The sequence below is a fragment of the Pogona vitticeps genome, chromosome 3 (genome assembly GCF_051106095.1).
Source record: "Pogona vitticeps strain Pit_001003342236 chromosome 3, PviZW2.1, whole genome shotgun sequence".
In the NCBI taxonomy this organism is placed as follows: domain Eukaryota; kingdom Metazoa; phylum Chordata; class Lepidosauria; order Squamata; family Agamidae; genus Pogona; species Pogona vitticeps.
Genome location: NC_135785.1, coordinates 174,925,557 through 174,952,259, shown reverse-complemented (window position 1 = coordinate 174,952,259; position 26,703 = coordinate 174,925,557). Strand labels below are relative to the sequence as shown.

The window sequence follows — 26,703 nt, the reverse complement described above, 5'->3', positions numbered from 1 at the left end:
TACATATAGCCAATCAGTAAGGACATTGCATCACCCCAGACACTACTTGATTTTAATGCATATCCTGCATGACTCAGCATTTTGCCCACCTGTCCAACATGGCTGCTGATTATCAGAGGCCTGGTTCTGCTTCAGTGTGGAAATTATCCTTGGCACCCATGGGGTTTCCATGGTTGGACGGGGATTCAAACCCAGGTCCCAGTGCATCATTCTATCCACTACACCACACTGGGTATAGTGCAAGTCCAGGAGAATCACCCTAAATGCAAGTATGCAAAGCTCCCAGTTGTTTCCACAGTTAAAATAAATGCTTTGCACATCTCCAATCTGCCTTCCTTGCTTTGAATTAGTTAATATATAGCACCCCTTGTTTCATTATTTCCAAAGCTTGGAAAAGTTACTATTTTACAAGAGCATGGCAACTGGAAAATTTTGCAGGTTATAGCCCAAGATGTGAAAACTTTTTAAAATTCTGAAAACATCTCATTTCCAAACTTACAGTTGCTTCCAAGAATGGGTGAAGGGCCCTGAGATTAACCCACCTGGCTGAGTTATTGTCCCTCTGCAGACCACCAAATGAGTACATCAGCTGAAATTATTTCCCACCTCTTCTCCAGAAAAGAAAGGAAAATAGCTTAGTTATGTAAACTATATTTTGCTAGCAGCTCATGTTCTTGACAGTGTGAACGTTTCCTTGGCCAATTTGCAGAAAGATCTTGTAGGAAGAGATGTAAATAAAGGCAGAGTTTCCAACTGTTCAGATTTAATCATGGGAGGTTCAACTACTCAGGTTTGGTGCTGAAGACAGTTCATCCCTTCTATGACAGATAAATTAGGTCCATATGCCTTTTCTAATTAAATTAAAAGCATGTCCTAAAGTGCTTAAATTGCTGGAAATGCAGTTAAGAGATGGTGACAGAAAGGTGTTTATCTTTTAACTAGGGAGGTGTTTGAAGATGAGAAGCGTGATGAGTAAATTGCCATTTTTTATTCCCAAGGGGGAAAAATAATTAATTACACAGGAGCCAGCTTTACTTCAAAAAGCTCATGGCTACATAAATTGGTTGTTGTGGGTTTTTCGGGCTCCTTGGCCATGTTCTGAAGGTTGTTCTTCCTAACGTTTTGCCAATCTCTGTGGCCGGCATCTTCAGAGGACAGCACTCTGAAGATGCCAGCCACAGAGACTGGCAAAACATTAGGAAGAACAACCTTCAGAATACGCTCAAAGAGCCCGAAAAACCCACAACAACCATTAGATCTTGGCCGTGAAAGCCTTCGCAGCTACATAAATTGTTTTTGCCCTATGTCATTTTATCAAGACAACAACCCTATCGTATATCTTAGGCTGAGAGATAGTATTAATCTTAGACAACCCAACAAGCTGCATTGTGAGACAGGGATATAATCTAGGTCTCACAAGCCATTGCATGGAATGTGTGGGGTACAATGGGTGTGTGGGAGTCCTGACATTTCGTTCATTGTTTACTGCCACTTGCCATATTTCCAGCAGATCTGACACTTTTACATGGACTGTTAAATGTTAGAAATTACTCTTCCACTCTTCCCTTTCTCAAATCACAGGCATCCTTCTGTCACAGACCACAGACAGGTCAACAGCAGGGCTGAAGCCAGTCAAGGATAAGGTCAAAGCTGAAAACAGGCAAGCCTGTTCCTCCTGTCTGTATCCATCACTCTCTTCTCTTTCTCTCTCCCTCCTGCTCTAATTGGATCCTGGATTATTCACCTTTACCAGGATCTCTTCCCTTATTGTACTTACATCATTGCCCTATGGAGGAGGTTGTTGTGGCTGATGATGATTATGATGATTCAAAAACACCAGGCACAGTCAAAATTATAAAACCATCATCCAAACATTTTGGGTTTTTTTGGGCTGCAGATCTAAATAATTTGAGATGAGGATGCTTGAAAAGTTATTCCTCGTGAACTTACCTAGGGGCAGAGAAAGAGAGAAAGAAGGCTTTTTTTTTTTGCACTACAACTCCAGTCAGGATACTGGCCAGAGTAGCCGTGGTATGGGGAGTTTTGGTCCAAAAGAATTACTTTTCCAAGCGACGAGCCTATCCCCACACTTCATTCTTCAGAAAAGGCCCTGCTGCTACACTAGGACTGAGGAATTTGCAGCCTTGCTTTGTTTCACACATCCAGGTTACAAATCAAATTACCTTACCGGAGTGCACTTTTTGTGTGGTGGCTCCAGGGTTTGATGTTCAGGTGCCATATAGGGTTGTGGTGGTGTTTCTGTGCTCTTGGATTTTGAACCATTGCTTGCTTTATTATTATATGTTTGTATTGTTTGTGTTTGACTTTGACTTGTCTTCCAGCAGAAGAGGCCACCCAGAAGCATGACAGGGGCATAATTCTACTGGGAAACAAGGTGCACTTCCCCCATGGGCAGCAAGAAGTGTGGCATTGTCTGAAAACGGGGCTCATGAGCCCCGCAAACCACAGGTTCATGGTTGCAGTGTTCATGAACTTTGTCCATGAAAGTTCACATCAAAATGCAGCAGTTAGTCTTTAGGGTGCCACAACGTTTCTGTCTTTATTGTTATTTTTGTCTGACCTGCAACCCATGTCTCACAGGTGGGAATCTGTGAAGGAGAAAAATCAAGGTGGCAGAGAAACACTGGCAGTGCGAAGACACAGCATTTATGACCAGCCAGTTGCATTCATTTGCTTATGACTGTTCACTACCCCTACCCAAACTAAAAACTTCATATCATAATTTACTGATTATATGGATGATCGTACAATTTAAAACATGTCAAGGCAGTTTTAGGCATTGAAACTCTTTGCCTCCACAGTTTGTTTAATCCAGGTACTTTGCCCTCATTTGACTTCTATGTATGTGTGGTATTTGTTAGCTAATTAGCAGCACATTGGCAACAACAAAGAGCATGTGACAAATTTGTTGGAAGAGAGAGGGTTGCAATACATAGCTTAGATAAACTGTAAATAGAAAATACAGGGTTTTTTTTAAGCTAATGCTAGAAAAATATTTGAGCTCTCAAAGCCTATATCTGCAAGAGGCACCAGCCTGCAAAAGTACAATTAGAAGATAAAGCAAAAGAAAGTAAATCTGCTCAGTTCCTAAGGATGGCTGAGAAATTTGCTCTGTCTAGATTTTATGCAAATAGCTCTAATTTGTATCTGCCAACTCTAAAAGAACAGAAGCGGACTTCTGTGTCCAAATTTCCACTTGACTGGAATTTAGCATCAAAGTTTTTCATTAGAACACATACAAAGGGGGTGGGGGAGATGCTGCTCTATCCCGAAAGACCTGCAAAAATCCATACGCTACAGAATAATGTACATCATCATCATCAACTTAGAACTGGAAGGGACCCTATGGATCATCAAAAGTCTCACCCATGTCAAGGAGGCACAGTGGGGAATCAAACTCCCAAATTCCCAGAGAGACCTAAACCACTGAGATGTCCAAGCAGTTCATATCCCATACTGAAAATCATTCTGTTTTTTTTTGTGGGGAATACCTTGCAGAAATGCATGCATTAACAAAATGTGTGCTCATGCATGTGTGTTTGGGAAGAAAATGTACAAAAGTGCATCTATTAGAAGTGCATATAAACCGTCAAAGGACTTTAAAAGTTAATGTTTACACTTATGAAGATTCAAAATAAAGCAAGTGCAAGGTTGGGGAATTGAGGAACTGAATGAAATTGAAATGTGTATGGCTACCACTTTCACAGTATACCTTGCTGATTATCTTTGGGCAAACTAAATTTTATGCGGCTGGCAATTCCACATAAGCCTCCCACTTTAAAAAAGAAAGGAGAACTATCCCCAGGAGGGTTACTATATGTCTATGGACTTGAATGGAGCCCAGGTGGAGGAAGAGCAATGGGTAACCCTTTCTCTTCAGCTACAGTGAAAACAGAAGTCTACCCTGTGTTAGGGTCAACTAGAATGGAGGTGGTTAAGCCTGTCTCCTTGCTGCACTTTGAATAAAATTTGCAGCCTCTTAACACTTATTTGCATCAAAACATAGACACATAGCTACCCAACATGACTGTTGCACATGTCAAATGTTTTGTTTAAACACTTGACATGTGCAACAGTCATGCTGTTCCCTGTGCTTATGTTTCTATTATTCAGCTTTTAGCTCCCAATTACTCTGCCACCACACTCAGGCACAAATTATCATGTTATTTTTAACCACCCTAGTTACATGAACCAGACTGCATGCTTTAATCATCAAAATTCCTGCTTTACAGGGTTCACATCATAGCTTAAAAGGTAACATACAGGTCAGTGTGACCCATGATTAATATCTGGTAGCCCACAGGCTAGGTTCACATATACCTCGCTTGCCAGTCCACACTCCTTCCTCCTGTGTGTCATGTGCAAGCAGTTTGATTTCTCCTTCGTGCATGCCTCTCCTCCTTTTCTTCTAAGCTATTGACAGACTGAAAAGTCACTGCAGTCAAAGGAGAAGACGAAGCAAGGAATTCCCATCCTCTAAAATTGTTCTGATTCTCAACTCTTGTTGTTCAGAGTCAAACAATATATTACTGTATATTAAGAGTTAACATATTATATTAAAAACATGGTTAAAGCTTCCTTCTTGTGTTTTGCTTAACTGTAAGAGGTTAAGGAATAGGGTCTGGACTGGGACTATAGCCCAGGGCAAGATGAAATTTAATCCCTTCTTTTCCTTCCCTGCTGCAATGCTGGCACAGATTGCCCCATACATCTTTTACGCCTGGGGCAGAAGCATGCCATTTCAGTTTTTTTCCTAGCCCTAACTGTTGGGTAGTGCATCTCTGAAGATAGAAGAAGAGCAGGGCAGTGCATAACAGCACATAACTAAGTAAACATAGCCAAACTACACTCTTGGCCAAAAGTCTAACCAGACCACCCCTAGTTTTGAAGGCCCCATTCTAAGACCCCCCATAAGCATCCCCAAGGTTCAGAGGTGAAGTACTCCACAAAAGAGCACAGGAAAATTATCTAGTAAGCCAATGCCACCATCTCACCTAGGATTTGGTCGGGGACTTGAAACTTTCATCTCATGGCCTCTGACTTCCCCACCCTATCTCCTCCATAGTTGCCTGCCTTAACCCAGTGGTCCCCTACCTTGGGCCTCCAGATGTTCTTGGACTTCAACTCCCAGAAATTCTGGCCAGCAGAGGTGGTGGTGAAGGCTTCTGGGAGTTGTAGTATAAGAACATCTGGAGGCCCAAGGTTGGGGATCCACTGCCTTAGCCTCTTGCAGAGGACAGACCGAGAGTTGATACCAAGTAGATTCCGCATGCTCTTCTCCCACCCTCTGTGCCTTGGCTGCTGGGATTTTTCTGCCTCTGTTCTGAGCAAGAAGACTGGGTGATGCCTCGTAAGGTGCTTGAGAAGGCTGCTGCTGCTGCCTTGTTGCTCCTGCTTGTTTGGTGCCCCCAGTGAAGGCAGATAGGAATTCCATGTTCTGTTGCCACAGCAAAAGGATCCCAGGCAATTCTCTGGTGTCTCAAGGGCTGCCTCTGCCAGTGTACTGCTGTTGCTGCTGCCTTCCAACAGGCTCTGCTGTTCAGGATCAAATGGGGCCATGCTGACAGTGGGAGCAGACATAGTCCCATTGTCAGAAGAGAATGAAGGCAAGGTTGGCCTGTGACTGGGGGCACATGGGTGCTTCCTTCCCCCAAAAGATATTCGGGTGGGGTCCCCCTCCCCCCCTCTCTCTCTGTGTGTGTGTGTGTGTGTGTGTGTGTGTGTGTGTGCGTGCTGCCAAGTTGGAGCCAACTTATAATGACCCTAATGGGGCTTTCAAGGTAAGTGAGGTATTTAAGGAATTTTACAAGTTCCACTCCCCCAGTGAGTTTCCGTGGCCAAGCAGGGATTCAAACCCTGTTCTCCAGAGTTCTAGTACAATATGTCACTCTATGCACTGTAGCACACTGGAATCCATACCTAGATAAAGGCAAACTGACTTGCTTCCCTCTAATCTTAGGGTTCCCGTGGATATTTGTACTATTGCATGTATTATTTCTTCAGTTAAAGCATCTCTCTTTTTAACAGTACAATTTGATGTCATTCATACTGGGTACGAATCAGTAGAATAGTTTGGAACGTGTATGCACGGAGTCTTGTAGGGGGAGCAGCGGCAGGGCCCCCAACATCTTGCCTGACCCAGGCCTCATTAACCCTGTGAGTGACTCTGCAAAGATCACAGGGGGTTGAATGCTGATGGCTCCTCTTGTGCAAGGCACTATTTATTCCCTATGCGTTTTTCAGAAACAGCGACCAAGAAAGACTGAAATGTCTTACAGAGCAACAGAAGAAGGGTTTGACATTCTCTTAATCATCAACATGTTTTTATTCCTTCCTACAGACATGATACATTATACTAAAAAGAGAGAGAAGAGTTGAGAGATGGTGGCTGGACGTGCAAGCAAGCCACTGGGGGACATTATTCTTTTTTAACTGGCTCACCCAAAGCCCCCCTACACCAATCCTACGTGTCTAGGGAGCTTTATTTCAGAATCCGATAAGTCGGTTGTAAATTCTTTGTGAGTCTCTTCCTTTTTATAATTTGTTTCCTTGTTTTAAATAATGATCTTAATAAAGATAAAAGCAGCAAGTGTTATTATATTTAATAATCCCATACAGAGATATAAAAATCAGCTGGACGGATCAAGTATTTTTTTTTAAAAAAAGCAGACTTCGAGTTATTGCCCATAAATTCATTTATACAGCAAGGAACTCATTATCACACAAGCACCCTCCAATACATACATACATACATACATACATACATACATACATACATACATACATACATACATACATACATACATACATACATACATACATAGAGAGAGAGAGAGAGAGAGAGAGAGAGAGAGAGAGAGAGAATAGCAATATTAGAAGTTTAAAAATACATTTCAAGATCAATGACTCTGTAAATGATGAAGACACGAGCCCCAACCCCCTTTCCTTCAGCGGAAAGAATATTGACATTATTCAGTATTCTGCTTGCTTCTAAACAAACAGGAAACTGGAAAATCTGGATAGTGACCTGCTTAGTAAAGGGATATTTTTTAAAAAGTAAAATTGTAACTTCATGTAGCTTTAACAGGGGATTAATTCCTGTAGTATCTAGATCACTAATTGTCAACATGCATTTGTATCTCTCTGTGGCAATAGTGTGCTGTTCAGTGGATTTCCGGAGGTCCAAAACAAAAGGCCGGACTTGTGCATATGTGTGCATACGGACAGAATGAAATGTAAGAATATCAAAAGCAGAACCTAGCCTTGCGGGTGAAGGTGGCCAGGGTAAACCAATATGTTTAAGAGAAATGAATTAATGTAATGAAATATCGAAACATTTTTTGTTGGGTTTATGTCATTTTTAATATAATCACACACAGACAAGGACACATACTGACCATGGATAATTGAACCTTAATCTAGACAATGGCTGAGATCCTACTGTGTTGGGGTAACTCAGTATCCACAAAGCATTTCCACAAGTGCGTTGCGCAGCTGGTTGCAATGGGAACTGTGCGAACCATTCTGCAATCAAACTTTCTAATCTGCATTGCCTGAGTAAAGTTATGAATGCACAGTTTTCTGTTACACAGGGATGAACTGGATTCAGACCAATGATTACTTATACATGCTGACTAGCAACAAGAAGACATCCAGAATGTGTGTGTCGTATGTGTGTGTGGAAACTTTCTCTGCACACCAGGGCTTGTTTTGGTTTCACAAGGATAATGAGAATAGTTGAGATTTAATCTAAGAGATTAGAATTTTAGAAACGAGAAGGCTGTGATTGCTTCTGTCGCATTCTATCTGATATGGGAGACTAATGCCTCTGCAGATGATACAAGGCCCAGCACTTTTCTTAACAGGTCCTAAAGCTTTGGATCCTGTTCGAAGGGTAGAGTACAGTCAGAGGTAGTGTCTGTTAAAATGTGATATGTTCTGATCAAGCTCCCCATGAAAGGGGAACATCCAGGAAAGGGACAGAGGAGAAAAGGTGCACATTTTTGTGACCAACAGCTCTGCTTTCATGCAAATAAATAATTCAAACATCTGTAGTGGTTATGGAAGGGAAGGAGCTTAGCAAATGATATCACAGTATTCAGACTGCATGTGACAGCAGGCTCATTCAGACAGAATATTTGTTTCCTTAAGAAAGGGGTGCCATTATGTAGCTTACAGGTTACATGTGGCCTCCCACAGATAATTTTTTGCCCAAGGCTACCCCAGGCCCCAAGTTCAAAAATACTATATATAATACAGTAATAATATATTAGCACAAATTTGCTGGTGGAGGGATAACCTATTTCCACTCTTCAAAGCAGAAATCCAGGAGCTGGAGTTTTCACTTTGGAGTTGGTGGGTCCTCTGAGACAGCCCCCTCAGAAAGTAAACACAAAAACAAAACTAGATGTACCTGCCAAAGCATTTCCTATGCACATTTTTTTAAAAAAGCTGTAAACAGCCATTTTTGTAAGGGCAGGAGCTGGAGGCAGAAGTTTGTCCAATCCTTTGAGATTGCCCACTTGTGCTCTGAAAGTACATGGTTCTGCATGGATTGTTTTGGCATTTTTCCTGCCATCCACATAGCATAACGCTTGTCTTGATTAACAGCGACAAAGTCTATGCCTTCATGAGCCTTTATCTTTCTTTCTTTCTTTCTTTCTTTCTTTCTTTCTTTCTTTCTTTCTTTCTTTCTTTCTTTCTTTCTTTCTTTCTTTTGCTTTTTTTTTGTCCCTCTCGTCCTTCTACTTGTGCTGTGGTGGTTGAAGTTGAGTTTAATGACATAGTGCATTCTATGCTACATACGGCGTTCATTTCTGAATAAGAGTTGCCTGATCAAAGCTCTTAACTACCTGAAAAAGAGCTCCAGAAAAGAAGCAACATCAGGGACACTTTAAACCAGGTTTTCAAAGATCTACCTATGAGAAGAAGTTTTGGAGGTCTACCTTTCAAAATTGCAGTTTGGAAGTGAATCCTGCTAAATTCTCCAGCACCACCTATTAACAACTGTGACCAATCAGAACAGAACTTTCATCTCACATGGAAGATTTCTTGGGCTTGTGGATTTTTGTGGGTGTGGAGTTTTAAAATAGTTATGAGAGGTATTGAAAAGGTTGCCCTGAAAAAGTTTTTAAAATGGAGGCTCGAACAATAGTTTACTAAAGTCATTGCAAAACAATTAGTCAACTTTCCAGCCAAGCAAATCCGACAGTTCAATGCGTTTTACAAATGACAACAAAGCAAAAACAATGGATGCATGTCTTATAACTTGCACTATCTGTAGGTACAACATTCTGGTTTTCTAGGACTCCGGTCTTCCATGATTCTGGTTTTCCAAGACTCTGGTGCAACAGATGCCTTATATTACAGGCCTTCGTTCCTCCAGGCTTTGCAAAAATTTTAGTCAGAATAATGACATTATGGCAGCTTGCCAAAATCTGAGTTACAAGCCCTTGGAATTACAGTAGGTAAAGAACAGTAGAGAGTTCTATTTTAAAAAAACAAATCTAGGAGCTCAAGGTCAGTGGTTCTCAAACTTGGGTCCCCAGATGTTCTTGGACTGCAACTCCAAGAAATCCTGGCCAGCATAGCAAGTGGTGAAGGATTATCAGAAACTAGATAAAGTTACCTGTGGGTAAAACATGTACACTAACATGAGTAAACTGACAGTCACAAGACTTGAGTAGATCCTTCCCACAGAAGAATAAACATTTCCAGGTGAACAGAACCATCACTCAAGTGAGAGATAACATAGATTGCATGGAAAATAAGAACCTTTTAAGTGTGAACCAAAGTGCTCCTAATTCCCTTGTCTAGAGAGGTTTGTGGTGTATGTGGAAGCTGAGATAGTAACAGCACTCACATATTCATGAAATCGCTTGAAAGGCAGTGCTAACTAGGAGAAGTCACTATCAGAGATGGGCATGAACCTAAAAACGAACCAGGAGATTCATCCAAAATCACTAATTTATTGGATTGGATCGGTTCGGGTTTGTCCAAACTGGAGAGCCCAAATATTCTCGAACCAATGAATTTTGGGGTGATTTACAAACCTCCTGGTTCATTGCTCCCCACAGCCTGCCCCCTTCCCTATTTCCACTTCTTCTGTTGTCTCCCTACCTTTTCCTGCCGAGAGGCTGAGAGCAGGGAAATGTGTAGATGGGCCCCTGGCCTGTGATGGGGCTCTTGAGATGGCCATGGCAGCCAAGGAAGAGGAGGAAGTGACAGGAAAAGGTAAGGAGGCAATGGAGGCAGTGGGAAGGGAGTGGGGGCAGTGGAAAGGAGGCAGAGGGTCAGCCAGTTTTAAAAAATACCAAATGAACCAACAACTCCATTTGTTATTTGTTCAGGAAAAATTGTAATTTCATAGTTTGTGGTTTGTAGACTTCCATGAACCATGAATCAAGACAAACTGCCATTTTGGCAATTTGTGCCTGTCTCGTGCCCACTGCTGACACCAATTGTTCAGTCATAGATGGACAGTTCTACAGAATCCCTCTAAGCTAAGTTCTGGCTGCTGTTACACGGAGGGCATGACCTGCATTATATCCCTACTACAGTGAATGCCTCCTACCAACATAGCATAAGGGGTTATGAGTTCCGGGCAACCAAAGAACATAGCTGGCAGAGGAAATAGTAAAAGTGCTCTTGCCACCTCTACTACTTATATTGGTGCTCTGGGAGCTTTTGTGAGAGGTGATGCTGAAGGAATGGTATAAATGTACATAACAAAATAAACCCAACGCTCAGAAAGAATTATCTTGTGGATTACAACTAACCAAATCCCCAAGCTCCCACTGAGGGGATTCTAGTTACAGGCTGAAAAACAACAACTTTTCCATACCCTGCGTAAGGTGTAATGGTGAAAAGAAGAATGAGAAGGATGCTCCTTTCTTCCTGGTAAAATGTGTGGGAAGCCCTGAGAGAACTGCATCAGAAAAATAACTCCACGCTTTTCTCACTCTGGCACAAAATCACCACTCCCTGCTCTGTCTTTGGAAATTTGGCAGGCTTTGTCCATGTGGTAGGGGCTCACGTGCCTGAAAATTCCATCCAGTTTCGCTAAGAAATTTTAAAAGAGGCAGGTATTTCTTTTTTTAAAAAAAAAACCCCTCAGCCCTTTCAGTCATCTTGCACAACATCTTTTAACCTTTCTGTTCTGAGACAGGCAAATATCCTCCAACAAGCAAGGGCTATTATCATATTGGCAAATGTGATCCAGTTCTGTCAGTGAATATAAAGGCTGCATCCATTTTCCAGTGAGGTTCTGATCTAAGACAAAAGCAAGGGTTTTCCTAAACAGTTGGACTTGAATCACTCCATCCGTAAACCCTACAGTTTATAATTTTCAGCCTGTGGAGAAGGCACAGACTGTATAATTCGCACAAAGATGTTAAAGATCTGGTCATGACACCGTCTTATTTCAGCATCTCCACCACCCCATATAGCACATGAACAATGAATTCTATTGAGAAGATTTTTGTTTCCCTGTTTCTAATGGAGAAGAAATTGAAATTTGCAGCCTGCTTTCCAAAGTCTGACAGCATGGTAATTACAAGGTCACAGCTGCGGCCCCATTTTATGTCTGGATTGGATGAATCACACTGTACCTTTATAACTAACAATCAAAGAGTGGGAGCAGGTTCTACAGCTTATATGCAAAAAATGTCAGTTTGCAGGTCAGTTTCAACACACAAAGTCTAAGCAATTGTTTACTCAGAGAAGGGCAAAGTTTGACAAAGGACTTAACAGGAGGTTTATAGGTTTGATGGCATATTGGAAGCCGGAGTCTGGATGGAGTTTAAACATGAGAAACAATAATACACAGTAATGTGTTTTATCACAAAGGAGCTTTTGTTAATTTAGTTTCAAAATATTTTAAATGCAATGAAGAATAGATGTGTATATCAAGCAGACTATTGTGGATCATTGATGGCAGCCATTACATTCTTTCAGACTTCAGAGTTATTCACATAGCAGCAGCCAGCGCATATTCTTTTGAGGAGAAAAAAGCCTCCACCAGCAAAGATGGAGAGACCAGTCATCTCAAAAGAAACAGTTAAGAGGGAATGAATACTTGATCTGTCCTAGAGTTTCAAAAAGTTACTGTTTTGGACTATAGAATCTCCTAAACAGTGGCCATGTCATAATCTATTCCAAGCTCTGATTTTTCCTATATACACCTAGCTTTTGAACTTCTGTAGTTTTCCCCATCTTCATGATGTCTCAGATACGGATTCAACCCTTTAAAAATATTTCTGAATTTGAGATATTACATCTGTATCCATAATTAAAAGTCACAGGAAATAGTGTTTGACATTGCCTTGCAACATTGTGTCCATATTGCCAGCAGGGAAAAAGATGCCAAGCTTTACATAGCAAAGGGCAGCTGAATGATGACAGCATAAAGATCATCAGTCAAGGTGGCCTGCATGATCCCCTTTTGTGCTCACTACCATTCACAAAGAGATATTAAGCATGGGGAAATCCCAGAACCTGACTCCTTTTTTCATTAGTTAACCACTTCCCACCCAGACACAAAGTCAGTGCCGTGGCTATTTTACAAGTTTTCAATGGCCTTATTGTCTGCAGATGATGTGAGTTGTCATCCAACACGACTGAAAAAAGTTGGATTATTTTGTTTCCATTCTTATCCAAATAAAGAGGTACAAGAAGAAGTCTCAACGATGCCTTAATATGCTTTCACTTTTTTCCATGGCAGTATTAGAAGCTTAACCTATATCTGCAACTATAAAATGTCAAGACATTTCCTAAGCCTCTCATAACGGAGACTCATCTTTCTGAAATTAGTCTTTCCTCAGCCAAGTAGCGAAGCACATGCTCCCCATGGAGAAACCAGACTGTAACCACCCAGGTTGCCAGGTAAAATGAGGTGCACTTTTACTGTGCTAGAAAGCAAAAGAACCGTTCCAAATCACCGGACTGACTAGAGTGCAGGCAGCAAGGAAAATGCCTTTTCAGGAAGTCCCCCAGCAGGTATTATTACTTGTAATCACATAGCAATTTTTATAAATATTAGGGATTGGATTAAAAGTGGGTAATAGAGGAGCTTTATGGTTAAAGAATGTCACAATGAATGTGGAGAAAGGGAGATTACTTCATAAATGTTACCTGCGCTGCCTCCCTGGGATTATAGATCTTTGAACAATACTAATAGCAGGATACTTAACTACCCTGACCCGGCCAGGTAGTTGCGATACTGCCATGTTCCATAGAATGTTTTTTCCTTGAAGTAAGAGGCCATCATTTGGGCCATTTTATGCAGAGAAAACTTGCCTGCTAGATATACCTGTGGATTACACTTTTTTGGTACCATTTCAAGACAGTTAGAAACAGCTTGACTGATTTTTTTTGAAAATGTCAATAGATATCCAACGTCATTCTTTCATTTACAATTTATTGACAGTGTACCTAGCAAAAAATCTGCGTGAAAGAGTGAGAAGGGACTGGAGAAGAGGGGAATGTGGAAAAGATACCTGAAAGTAACCACTTTAAACATCCATGAATTTCAGTGGATAGATCTCAAATATCAAATTATATTAATAGATATAATGATATCAATAGATATCCTTTGATATCAGTAGATAGATTAAGAAAAATGATTGTATTTTAATGCACTTTGATAGTCCTGGTTTTTGTATTTTATCATTTTCTTTTTTGGGTTTTGTCAAACTGGTATTTTAATTACGTTGTATGTTTTGTTGTAAATCACCCAGAGTGGCCTGCAGCCAGATGGGTGCTATAAAAATAAATAAATAAATAAATAAATAAATCTTGTTGGTCCTATGAATCAACAGTGTTTCTGTTCAGTTAGTCTGTGCCAAATTTCATTAAATTTCATTCATGCAAAATACCCTGAATGGGTCGGAGCTGGCAGTAACTAATTAGGAGAAGGGTCATGGTAGATATCTCAGCAATAAAATTACCCAGTGTGTGGCAGCCATGAAGAAGGCAAATGTCATGTTTCAAACAATTAGAAAAGAAATCTACTATTAAAATACCAATATTGCAATGTCTTCATACAAATTTGTGGTGTGACTGTGTTTACAAAATTGTGAATCACTCTGCTGACTGTTTCTCAACATAAGACTTGAGAACCTTAAAAAAGGCAGAGAAGGGCATCCAGAATTACTGGTAAATAATGTGGTAATCTTAATCACATTAATGTTAAATTTGTTATTTTTTTGACTAAGAAGAAACAGTGATGTCAATATAGCCCAAATTTCAAAATGGCATTAAAAATAACATGAGCAATATTTTCCGCACCTGAATTTTAATTGACAAAGATGTGCCTTGTGAAAGGACAAATGTGTTGGCACATTCCCCTCATCACCCCAAGATAAGACACCCATCTAGGTGCACCAAAATCTTGGTTCTATAGAGAACCTTAATTTCTTAGACTACTTTCAGATGCACTTCTTTATTGGATCCTAGAAAAACAAAGATGCAATCTTCTGAATAAAAAGTGCCATAGCTCCCCACCTTGCTAACCAGCACAACTATCCACAGTGATCAATTTCCTATATTTTCACAACCTTCATAGAACATTCAAAAAACTGAAATCTATTGGGTTCCACTGTCTGATGGATAATTTAGTTTGAAAAATGCTTACAGAAGTTTGCATTTGGAGCAAAACCAGTCTCTGATTTCATGTTGAAGCTTAACATAGAATGATTTGCCTGCCCCCTCCTCTAAACACAGTCAAAGAAATTTCCAAAGCAGCAGCTCTTGTATGATATTATTCTTGCTGTAGCAAGAACAGGGTGCTGTTGCACATTTAAAGACTACAAAGCTTATTGACACACAAATCTGAAATCTGTTTAATCTTTAACTTCTTTGGAAAGAACAAACTTTTGGGGATGGCTTTTACAAATAAACGCATGACAGTGATGAAGCACGATGGAGATTTATAAAAATATGCAAAGTGTAAAGAAAGTGGATAGGGTGAATTTCCAAGTCTCCCCTTTCATGATACTAGAACCAGGGTCATCCCCTGAAACTGAACAGTGGTAGACTACAACCAGATAAAATTATTTGCATAGTCAGAATGGAGAATTGACTGCCGAAAGACGTGATGATGGATTGGAAATAGAATACAGGAAGTATTTCCTGTAAGCACACAGTAGACTACCCAAAGAAACAGGATGATTGTGGAACTCAATATCTGCTGTAATTCATCAAAGATCTTCCTGAGGGAAATCACACAGGAGGCACAGTTTAGAGAGAAATCTTGATATGAAGAGAATCCTCATCAACAGAATTTATTTACGTACAAGAGTTTGGGCAGGCCAGTTTTAAAGAAGCAGAGCACATGCCTTCACATTCAGCAGCATGACAAGGACAAAGGTTTTTCAGAACCTCTTACCATAAAGAATCATTTGGGTGGTGGCAGGAAAATCCTGGTATGTTTACCAGGTTAAAAGGCTCTCTGTATGTCAGGGTGGGACAGGTGTCCATCTGATCACACCAGAAAGGGTTACTTTGCAGGGAGCAATCTTTATAGTGACCCTTCTGTTGGCTGGAAAATTACTCCAGTCTGGCTGTGAAAAGCAATAGCCCTGCAGCTGGACCAAAAAAAAAAAAAAAAAAAAGCCAGCCTAGATCCAGATCAGGATAGGACTGGAGTGCAATTCCCCATACATTATGACATTACCAGGAAATAAGATTGCACAGGACTGCACTGCAAACGATCCCAAAATGTGATTTATTTCCCTATGTGATCACACCTTAATCTTTATGATCCTTGCAACCGAGTCCTTGGTTACACTGCCTGTTGTATTGGCCACATTTTGTCCAATGTGTGTATCATAGAGGACTTCACTATGCACCCTGTGCTCCTCATTCAATATGTCCTCACCCTTCCATTGGGCTTCACTCTGAATTTCAACGGTGAAAGCAGTCAACAAAGAAAACCACAAGGACAGGAGAGCCATTGCTCAGATGTCAGCAATACATTTCTGGCACTCAGAAGAGGGGGAATATATGGTTCTTCAGATGTTGTTGAACTACAATTCCCATCAGTCCTGCGGCAGCACAACCTCAAGTAAGTGGCAGTTCGAGCTGCAGTTCCTTCTTGCCAATTGCTCAATTTACAACACTCCAAAGTTTTTATTTCTTTGGGGTTTTGAGGGGAAAAAAGGAGATGAAGGCCACTTTAGACTTTTTTGTATATAACCACAATTCCATTTTCAAAAGCACCAAAAGTTTATTTCTTTGTCATTTAAATGTCTGGCAGGCACTTGAAAATTGTTTGAACTGGAAAGGGTTAGCTTGCTAATCAGTCACTGCTATTTACTGAAGGAGAGTTTGCTTAATAGATCATTCATGGTGGGACATTATCAGTTGGGTGTGCTGGAGTTCAAAGATATGAGGCTAAATCTAATTGTTCATCTCAGCTAAAATAGATGAATTTAATCAATAGGACTTACATCCATGTTGATTTACCATCAAGCAATTGATCTAATGGGCCTATTCTAATTGGAACTAACAACTGGATTTACTCCCATAATTTATTCTTTGTAATTTTGTGATGTACTATGTGATGTGGCATAAATCTAAACTGCTATCTACAGCTGAGTACAGATTTAGTGAAATGATAAGTAACATGTGTACTGCAAATATCGGCAGACAACAAAATATTTCTCTGGCACTGTCTATTTTATGCTATAGCTAATTTAGTGTACTCAATCCATTTTGAACCAATACTTCCAAAGAGATAATACTTTAATTTGCTTGATGTTGTTCGGAGGAATTGCCAATGGTTTTAATTATTTTTATTCACCTAGGTGCCTTGAACTAATGGCAAAATAAAATAAAATATTATTATCTGGTCTGTCACTGTTAGAGGCTGCAGCCACATTACCAAAATGTGGGAAATACTACTGGATTTCCCACATTCAATGTCTATGTTGGCTTGGGCATGTTGTGAGAATGGCTGATGGTTGGATTCCAAAAGATCTCCTGTATGGAAAATTAGTGCAGGGAAATTGCCCCAGATGGAGACCACAGCTGCGATACAAGGACATCTGCAAGCGGGATCTGAAGGCCTTTGGAACAGACCTCAACAGATGAGAAACCCTGACATCTGAGCGTTCCGCCTGGAGGCAGGCATTGCATCACAGCCTCTCCCATTTTGAAGAATCTCTTGTCCAGCAGGCCAAGGCAAAGAGGCAGTCATGAAAGCAACCAAATCAGGGAGCTGGACAGGGGACAGATTGCATTTGTCTTCAGTGTGGAAGGGACTGTCACTCTCGAATTGGCCTTCTCAGCCACACTAGATGCTGTTCCAAGTCCTCCATACAGAGCATAGTCTTTCGAGACTGAAGGATGCTTAACTAACTACTGGATTGAGATGGGCTGCTTTACACTTTTTTGGTTCATCACATGACATAAAAAATAAGAATCAGCCCAGTTCTTATAAATAAATAAATAAATAAATAAATAAATAAATAAATAAATAAATAAAGAAAGAAAGAAAGAAAGAAAGAAAGAAAGAAAGAAAGAAAGAAAGAAAGAAAGAAAGAAAGAAAGAAAGAAAGAAAGTGTGAGAAAACACAGTACTGGACTAGATAAACTACTATTAAAATCTTGTACACTTTCTGAATGTTTTCACAGTCAGTTGCATCTCACCCCTTGTTGCAGCTCAAAACCAGTGTCTTAAGGATGAAATGAGGAGGGGAACAATGACTCGTATCCAAATTTTAAGGGTATTCCCCTCCTTGCTCACAAGGAGCCTATGGTGCACCTTGTTTGCTATCATTAGTTCCTCCTCATCCCTACAGTGCATGGTACGTACAATAGCTCTGCTAGCAAAGAAAGATCCCAGACACCAAGTATCAGGTAGAAAAGGGAGCACATGTTCATGCACCCATACACACACCCAAAATTGTCAGCAGTGTAGCATTACACCAGATAAATATTGCATACTTGAGACACAAACTGGTACACATGTTTGGAAAAACTTAGTGCCATTAGTGTGGGCTTATTATAGTTTATCTCACAGTGTACTGAAAATGTAGCACGCCACATTTCAGTCAAATATACACCAGCATTTCCTAGTTTAACAGAACAGTATGGTAAATATAGACTTTCAACAGCATGTAGGTGGTGCATTTATGGAACTCATTGATTGTGTATGTAGGGCAGATTGACATTATCAAATGTCAAGTGAGCTCTGGCTCACTTGAGTACTTGTACAGTAGGTAGGTAGGTAGGTAGGTACTGTAGGTAGGTAGGTAGATGATAGATAGATAGATAGATAGATAGATAGATAGATAGATAGATAGATAGATAGATAGATAGATAGATAGATAGATAGATAGATAGATAGATAGATAGATAGATAGATAGATAGATAGATAGATAGATAGATAGATAGATAGATAGATAGATGGATGGATGGATGGATGGATGGATGGATGGATGGATGGATGGATGGATGGATGGATAGATAGATAGATAGATAGATAGATAGATAGATAGATAGATAGATAGATAGATAGATAGATAGATAGATAGATAGATAGATCTCTCCATATACAAGGCCTTTGAATATATATAATTACACCTGTTCTGGATTCCCAATGCAGTGAAGTGGATAGAGTGAAGGACCAGGACTCTGGACAACAGGGTTCGAATCCCCGCTTGGCTATGGAAACTCGCTGGGGAAATGGAACTGATAAAACCACTCAAATATCTCACTTACCTTGAAAACCCTGTTAGGATTGCTATAAGTTGGTTCCAACTTGGTGACACGGAACACACAAACCTGCTCTACTGAACCAAAGCTGTCCTGTTACAGGACTGTGAACTTTCACGGTGAATGTTCTCCTAACTCGATTTGTACAAGGTAGGCACTGATCCTTGACATGCTTCATTTTTTTACATCAGTGCAAATAACTCCGGAGAAGCATCAGGCAGAGAAATTTTACATTTAAAATGGACTCCATATGGAGAGGGCAGAATGAATTATGATATTATGTTTATCCCATGGTTTGTTCATAACGATGTATTCACAGTATATGTTACAGCAAGCACCACTCGCATGACCTTCGCTTCATGATCCAAATGTTTCCTGATGGCTTGAATATTATTAATTGTTTCAAGTCAACAGCAGGTCATATGTATGGACATTAGATCCCATTGGTTACTCTGTGCTGACAGGGCAGTAAGAGTGTGAAATTAGTCTGACTGGTTTTCACTGTGGAATTTCTTGTTCAAACCAATTTTGCTCATAAGCGAATAGAGTTGTGTGCCTTTGGGTTGGCTTTTACCAGAAAACAGGAGGAGGATGGGTTGAGTCTCCTGCTAACAAAAAGGCTTCCAAAGAAAGAAAAAGGGTAGTATGGCGCTCCTGTTACCACCTACTCTATTGGATGATAAGGACCATAGAATTTTTAACTCATGAGGAAAAGATTGTACCAGAGGCAACTGCAGCATGATGGAGAAGAATGTTGAGCTGCCACCGAAGAAGAAAGAGGCTGACAGCGAACTCTGCCAATAAATCCCAAGATGTCTCCTGGAAAATCCAACCACTGAGATACTAAGGAGGGTCTCTGAGTGAAAAGACCAGGCTGTAGCAGCTACTTTCTGCATTTTTTAAAAAAGGGTGTAGCAAAATGCCATTGAAAACATTTTAATTAGAGAAAAAAATAGATGAGACATTTATATTGTTTAAAACCCTCGCTTGAAAAAGTAGGTCTTGGACTGGTTACAGAAGGACAGGACAAGAGAGGGCGAAGCTGGCTTCTTGGGGCACTGCATTCCAAAGCCTTGGAGCAGCCACTGAGAAGGCCGGATCTCCTATCCTCACCAAACAAGTCTGTGAGGGAGACGGGACTGAGAGAAGGGCCCCTCCTCTTAAATGCAGAGGAGACTCATATGAGGTGATACTTCAGATAGCCTTAACCCAAGTGGTATAGAGCATAACTAGCACCCTGTGTCAGGCCCAGAAACAGATTGGCAGCCAGTAAAGCTGTTGTGATGTGGGGAAAAATATGCTATCTGCAAAAATATGTTACATGTGAATCAGTACCAGATAAAGTTTCAGAAAACTTTTCAAAAGCAGCCCCACACAGTGCATGTTGCAGTCATCTAGTCAGCAAGTAAATATAGCATGTGTCCCCATAGCTATATCAGACATCACAAAGAACAAGCACTAGCTTTAACTGTGCAAATGCATTCCTGGATACCACTGAGACTTGTGCATTCAGGTTGTGGGTCAAAACCAGAATCATCCCCCTTCAACCCCCCCCCCCCCCCTAAATACTATGAACTTTGAAATATCAGAGAAGCAAACCTTGGACTAATATTTCTTGTGGAAAGAAACAATACTGGCAGATATATTTGGCATAAATATTTCCCCTTTCTCCATGAATGCTGGGTCTGCTTAGAATCTGACCTTAGCAATAATAATGCTGTAGAATAAAATTTAAATTTTAGACAAGCCCCACAAACAAATGTGTCAGACTGTGCTGTTCAAAATCCTCCAAGTCCACAGTTTTCTTCAGCCTGTGAAATCAAAGTCCCAAATGAGCAATTTGTTGTACCCTGGAGAGCAGTAATTAATGGTCTTACAGCACTAAGCTTCAAATATTCTGCCTTTTTAGCCCACTAGATTCATATAGCATATACGAAAAGTATATAAATATCTTCATTACTTATAATTTCCCAGACATTAAGACTGAAAATATTTACGTAAGTAGAGAAGAGGAGGTAAGGAGATATATATATATATATATTTGCAAGGAAAGGCAACATACAGTCTTCAGTGAAACAGTGGCTGAAATCCTGTTGCTCTCTTCTGCATGTGCAAAGCAAACAGAGTAACATTAAATTGCTTCTAGATGGCAATTAGCAAGTGAGACTCTCAAACATGTGCCAAGGTTGCAGGTGCCCCCTGAGATCCCTAGCAGTGATTCATTAATTCATTAAAGGATGTTATGTCATTTGCCTTCCATGTGCAACAGGATTTCCGCCCAGAGAAGATATTTGTACAAAAGCTAAAAATTAGCACCTTAGTCTAAAGAATACTCTTCATGAGCATATGAGAATTCATTCAACTGCATGCACATTTTAGTAGCCTCCCATGTTATGTGGAGTTAAACACATAGAGACCCAGCAGCAAACGTATCAGGAATGTCCAGCAAAACTCTGTTGTCGGTTCTTGGTTTTTCCTCACCAGAGAGAAAGAGAGAGCATGGTATGCTAAAAATTATACATTTCCAATTTTCACTTACTCCAACACTCAGATATGTTCCTGATTTACTGTGCCGGTTGTCCTCAACTTCCCCCCTACGCTAGTCACGATGGAGTTGATTTCACAGCCAGTGACACTAGGAAGTTCCTGGAGCTGTAGTGTTCCAATACAGGTATGTACTTGCAAAGCTCTGTTTGAAAAACTACAACTCCCAGAATATCCATTCTTTCAAATCCTGCTTGAAGAACTGTGTTGTTGTGTGTTTTTTTTTAAATAAAAATAAAGATGATACCTGTTACAGGAAAAAATGTGGGAAATTATGAAGCATTAGCGGAAACATAAAAATATACTAGAAGGCTATATAGCTTTGTTGCTAAAATTACATCCCAGAAATCTTCATAATGCAACTTGAGAAAGCAAATATAGCAGGCAAAAACCTGCCTGGAGTTTTCTATTTCTTTATTGATCTAAATTCTCTATTTTTCACGGAGATTGTCTTTAATTCATTGCCAAGGACCATTGGAAATGGAATTTCTTTGTGTTTGGCACAAAAACTCTGGTCTGAGTTAAAAACCAAAAAATTATATAGTAGGTGAAGGCTGGTTTAGAAGAAATGTGATCATATAGTAAAACAAAAAAAAAAATTAAATGAGTTTAAAAGGATATACTGTATTAGCTGAAATATATTTTGTTATTTTAGTTCCTCCACCTTAATAAAACAAATCAAAATTTAAAAAATGGTCACAACTATGAAGAACTTTTTGTCCACACACCAGGGAACTTGGAACGCTTTCATTTCTATTTAGACAATCCTCTGGGTGTAAGATCAGGAGAATGCTATCGAATGGCATAAAGCATGCAAATTTTAAGATGCGGACTCAGGCAAGGACCTGGCCAGGTGAAGGACTAGTGTGAAACAAGCCATGTTTGAAATATATGAGGCAGTGGAAAAGTAAATCTGGAAAAATGGAGCTCAGGAATGAAGTGGCATCTATGATTCCATCAGTCAGTCTCTGCACTCATACCAAATGCTGGCAGATGCAAGGAAAGGGTGTATGTGTGAGTAGCAGAGGGTAATACTCTGTATGTATCTTAGAGAAAGTAGACTATAGGACTCCTGATAGTTAGTTCAGCTTATGACTGAGAAAACCCAACACAAGTTGTAGGGCATTTCACCCATCTCTAATCTATGCAATAAGCACACATAAGCATACAGTAGATGTTGGCACATATACAAAAGTTCTCTCAGGTGGATTTGGAAGAGAGCAACGACAAACAGCTCGTTCCCCTTGCTATGTAGTTTTGTATCCTTTGTTATTATTACTATTATTTACTTATGCTTGTGATCAGAGATGCGCATGAATAAACCACGAATGAGAAACACTGACAAATTCGACTGGTTCGGTTTGTTTCAGTTCCCCTTGATGCTTTGTTTTATTTCAGCAAAACAGAAAATTATATACTAGATGGATATAGTCTAAATATGTTAGTAGGGTAACATGGTTTATGTAGTCAGAATTATATACCAGATGGATATATGGAAATTATCTCCCCGCATATATTTTGGGTTTGTCTTGTATGTCTGTTTGTGTTATAATAATAATAAAAAAGAAGAAAAGAAAGAAAGTGGGTTCGTAGGCAGGCAGTCCTCTCTGGCATGAACTGGTTAATTTCTCAGGAAGTTTGTGATGATTCATAGTTAGCCATGAACCATGGTTTATGGGTAGCCATGAACCATGGACCATCATGAAACACTGGTTTTCCCATTCATGCACATCTCTATTTGTGATACAAATAATTCAATTGACAAATGCACTGGCAATTATTTCTTTGTTAAAATTCAGACACAAAGCTAGACAAATGGCAGGTGAATATACTGCCCCTAATCAGCATTTGATACAATATCAGCATAGAACAATTAACCACAAGGCAAGTATAGTTAAACATTCAAATCAAGTTTTCCTACTAAACATTTCACAGTAGAAGGCTACTTACATTTCATTTGTTCATTATTCATAGATAAATTAAGTCCCCCAACTTCAAATCTTATGTGTGCATTTACGCATGAGATATACTATATTGTTGGGCAACTGGAAATACCACTGAAAATGTGAATTTTCATATATATGTACAGGATAAACATTAAAATGACAACAAACAATTAGTATTGTGTGAAGTAAGCCATGGTAACAATGTCTGCTGTGACTCCTACCTAAAGAACACAATTCCAAAGTTTATGTTCAGAATTGTAAATGTGGTTAAACCAAAGTCAATGCATCATATCATATAAATCAAGGAAACATTTCTTTCTTAATCAATCCTTTACAGGTTTAACAGGAGCAATAAAGCCCATAATACTCTCTTTACTGGTTATTCCTTTTTCTCAAATAAGCTCAGGCCACATATCAATTGTTTTTAGGGGCATTGAACAAGTTCTAAACTAACTATTGAACAATAAGCAGGTATGACTTATCTACATGTTGACTTGTGCATCATTTCAGTGGCATTTTGCATTCGCAGGACAATGATGAACTTGATGAGTGCACCAGATATGTATTCCACCAATATCACTAACCTCTGAGCGACAGAAATATGTTTAGAAAGAGAGCTTTTTATTAAGTGCTGACACCTTAGAACCACTGACACCTTAGTACCACAGTCTGTGAAGTAGCACTGCCAATGGTCATAAATGTTATTGATAGTAACAGTAAATCAAGAAACCATGAGCTAAATTCAGTTCTTAGCCACAGCTAGAGTAGACCCACTAAATTCACAGGACTTGCCAAGTCAACAGGAAAGTGAGACCTACTAGAAAGGGAAAAAAACACAATTGATGACAAGGGTGGGTGATATATTTATTAAACCACTTACATATCACAGCCAGAGGCTAGCTTTTGATACCCGATAAGCCTTTGTCAGTTGGGGGTGATGCAGAAGAAACATAGAAGTTCCAAAATCCATGGCTAGACATGCAGACTAAGTTGTTTGTCAAAGCAAGATCCAAAATGAGGGTGCAGAATCCACTCGGAGATGGTAGATCTCAGATTTCACCTCTCATGATGTGGACTGCCCCATTTACATTAGACCAAGAGCTGCCAATCTATAAGCACCTTTATCTCATTGTCCCCATAGGTCCGATAGCAAAACATACACTTCCCTTTTTGTCTGTCCCCCCAGGAAGCCTCTGTGTGTGAGTTTTCAGCAAATAAAGGTGCCATCCACCCTTGTCTTCAGTAAGTCCCACTAATTCAGTGGGTCTGGTTTAGCTGAGACAAACAACTGGATTTAGCCCCATATGCATTTATTGCTTGAAAACAACACTGCATAAGTAGACAAGGGCCTCTCACCCAAATACGGTACTCATTAGCAAGGGCTGTTACCTAACAGTGTGAAGTGGAGCATTTTCATTGTGACACATGCAAGCTCAAAGGTATGCTTGCTATCTTTTTCTTTGAGCACTTGGCCTCTTTATCTAGGAAGTGTATTCAAAGGGAAGTGTAATGCTTTCACAGCTATGTCTGCCAATGGCTAAGGTTTCAAACTGGGTCAGTGCTGACCTCTAAAAGTGAGATTTTTTTTTTAAAAAAGCATACAAATTCCTTGTTGTAACACAAAGGGTACAAAGGGCCCATATGCACACACATGAATGAACTTCAGCAGTGGGTTGATCAGAATGTTTGCAAATATGGAGTGTAATAACACAGCAGGCACTCTCAAAAAGCGAGAGCTTTCAAAAATTCTTTCTTTTTTTGGTCAGTGATGACAATGCAACCTGAGAAGGCACAGAGTTAAACATGGATGCTAATCTTCTCTCAAGGTTCCTTGGGTTTAATTGTTCAAGGAAGGATACTGGACCTGAAAAGAGTGTTTATATTCATGCCTTTATACAACTAAAGTCTGTGTGCACATGTATGTCTTAAACACCTTGAAAATCTGTAATTTCATCAGTGCAAATATCCTCCAACTGATGGGAACTGCAATTATTTTACAGTGTCATTGTGTTCATACTGTAACTACTAAGGCCATTTGCCACTTGTTTGGCAATCTTCTGATGACCAGGCTCTCTCTACTTAGCTAGGCTAAGCTAGGTGACCCTGGGGCTGTACTCAAAGTCTTACTAGGCTGGTCAAACCTGTGAACACTTTGAGAACCCAGGGTCACCTTCACGCCATAATGAAGCAGCAGAGCAAGACTTTGTCAAGGTGTACATGGTACACACACCGAGACATGAAATTATATAGGGGATACTTTTGGAAGTGGTATTTTTGCCCCTCCAATGCAGCCTTTCTGAAATTGCCAACATGGTATATGTCCCAAGGTCATCAAATTGCAAATTGCTCCCCATTCCCCAGAGCACTGGTTCCCAACTTTGGGTCCCCATATGTTCTTGGACAAAAACTCCAAGAAGCCTTCACCGCAAACTGTGCTGGCCCAGAATCACAAGAGTTTGTTCAAGTAAATGGAGGCCATCTCTATTATTTTTACCTTTTGAAATAATGTATTGCCTTTGGTTAGGCAAAAATCTCTTGCTAGAAAATCGAAGGAACATTTGTACAGCAAAGTGACCCCATAAGTGCTACCTCCATATCTTACAGTTTAATCAGAGTAGCATCTTGATATTTCTACAGACATCAGGAAGGCTTCAAAGATGTCTGAACATAAAATATTTAACTGTGATATTTTCAGATAATATCATAGACAAAGATGAGAGGCAGAAAGGTATCTCAGCATGTTTTCCGTAATGTGACTTTCTAACTCAAGATGTTTAAGCAGCTGCCTTTGAATCAACAGGAACACTGGGTCATTCAGGAAACAATGGATGGCATGTTAAATGCGCTAGCTTAGTAAGTGTGGTTAGATCAGCCTGAATGTTTTTGGAGTGGGAAGAGAACGCTATGTACTTAACATGTTACTGACCATGTTTTGATGTTACTGTCTTTTCACCAATGCTTGATTAACTTTCACATTCTCTTGTCTTTAATGTTGTTTTCTGCGGTTCAGTAACATTAGCTGGAGAAAACGTAATCTCCATGATGAATCAGGATCTATTATGCAACTACCTACACAGATGTAAAATGCCACTGCTCACAATACATAGGATCAAGTGAAGGACCGTTGTACTGGTGACATGCAATAATGTTTGGCATTGTACCAACATCATAAGGTAAGTTATAGTCATGTGTGGGCATTACAGCCTGGATTGATCGCTATCCCAGCAACACTTGTCAGCAACAGGGCAGAAGAGCAGAGCTCAATTAATGTGTTCTTAAAAAGAGTTAGAATCAACAACACAGAAGGAAGGAGCACACAAACATGCACGCACCACCGTCACTTCATAGCTGTGGAGAGTGATAGCCTGAAACAGACAGCCTCCTCTAGGCATGGAGCCTCATCATACCATTAGAAGCCCTGACATTTCAAAGTTCCTAATGACATAGAGAGCCCCCATATGTAGCAGAGTTTAT

At 40.0% G+C, this 26,703-nt stretch overlaps 1 protein-coding gene and 1 long non-coding RNA gene across 4 annotated transcripts in view; one reads left to right on the top strand and one right to left on the bottom strand.

The window, feature by feature from the left end:
• Positions 1-26,703, bottom strand: part of GABRG3 (gamma-aminobutyric acid type A receptor subunit gamma3) — a 401,625-nt gene that overhangs the window by 73,992 nt on the left and 300,930 nt on the right. The window lies entirely within an intron of this gene.
• Positions 1-26,703, top strand: part of LOC144588146 (uncharacterized) — a 92,747-nt gene that overhangs the window by 13,430 nt on the left and 52,614 nt on the right. The window contains exon 1 of the long non-coding RNA XR_013543514.1: positions 1-26,703. This exon is cut by the window's left edge and continues 13,430 nt beyond it; it is cut by the window's right edge and continues 48,608 nt beyond it. This is a non-coding gene — a long non-coding RNA (uncharacterized LOC144588146).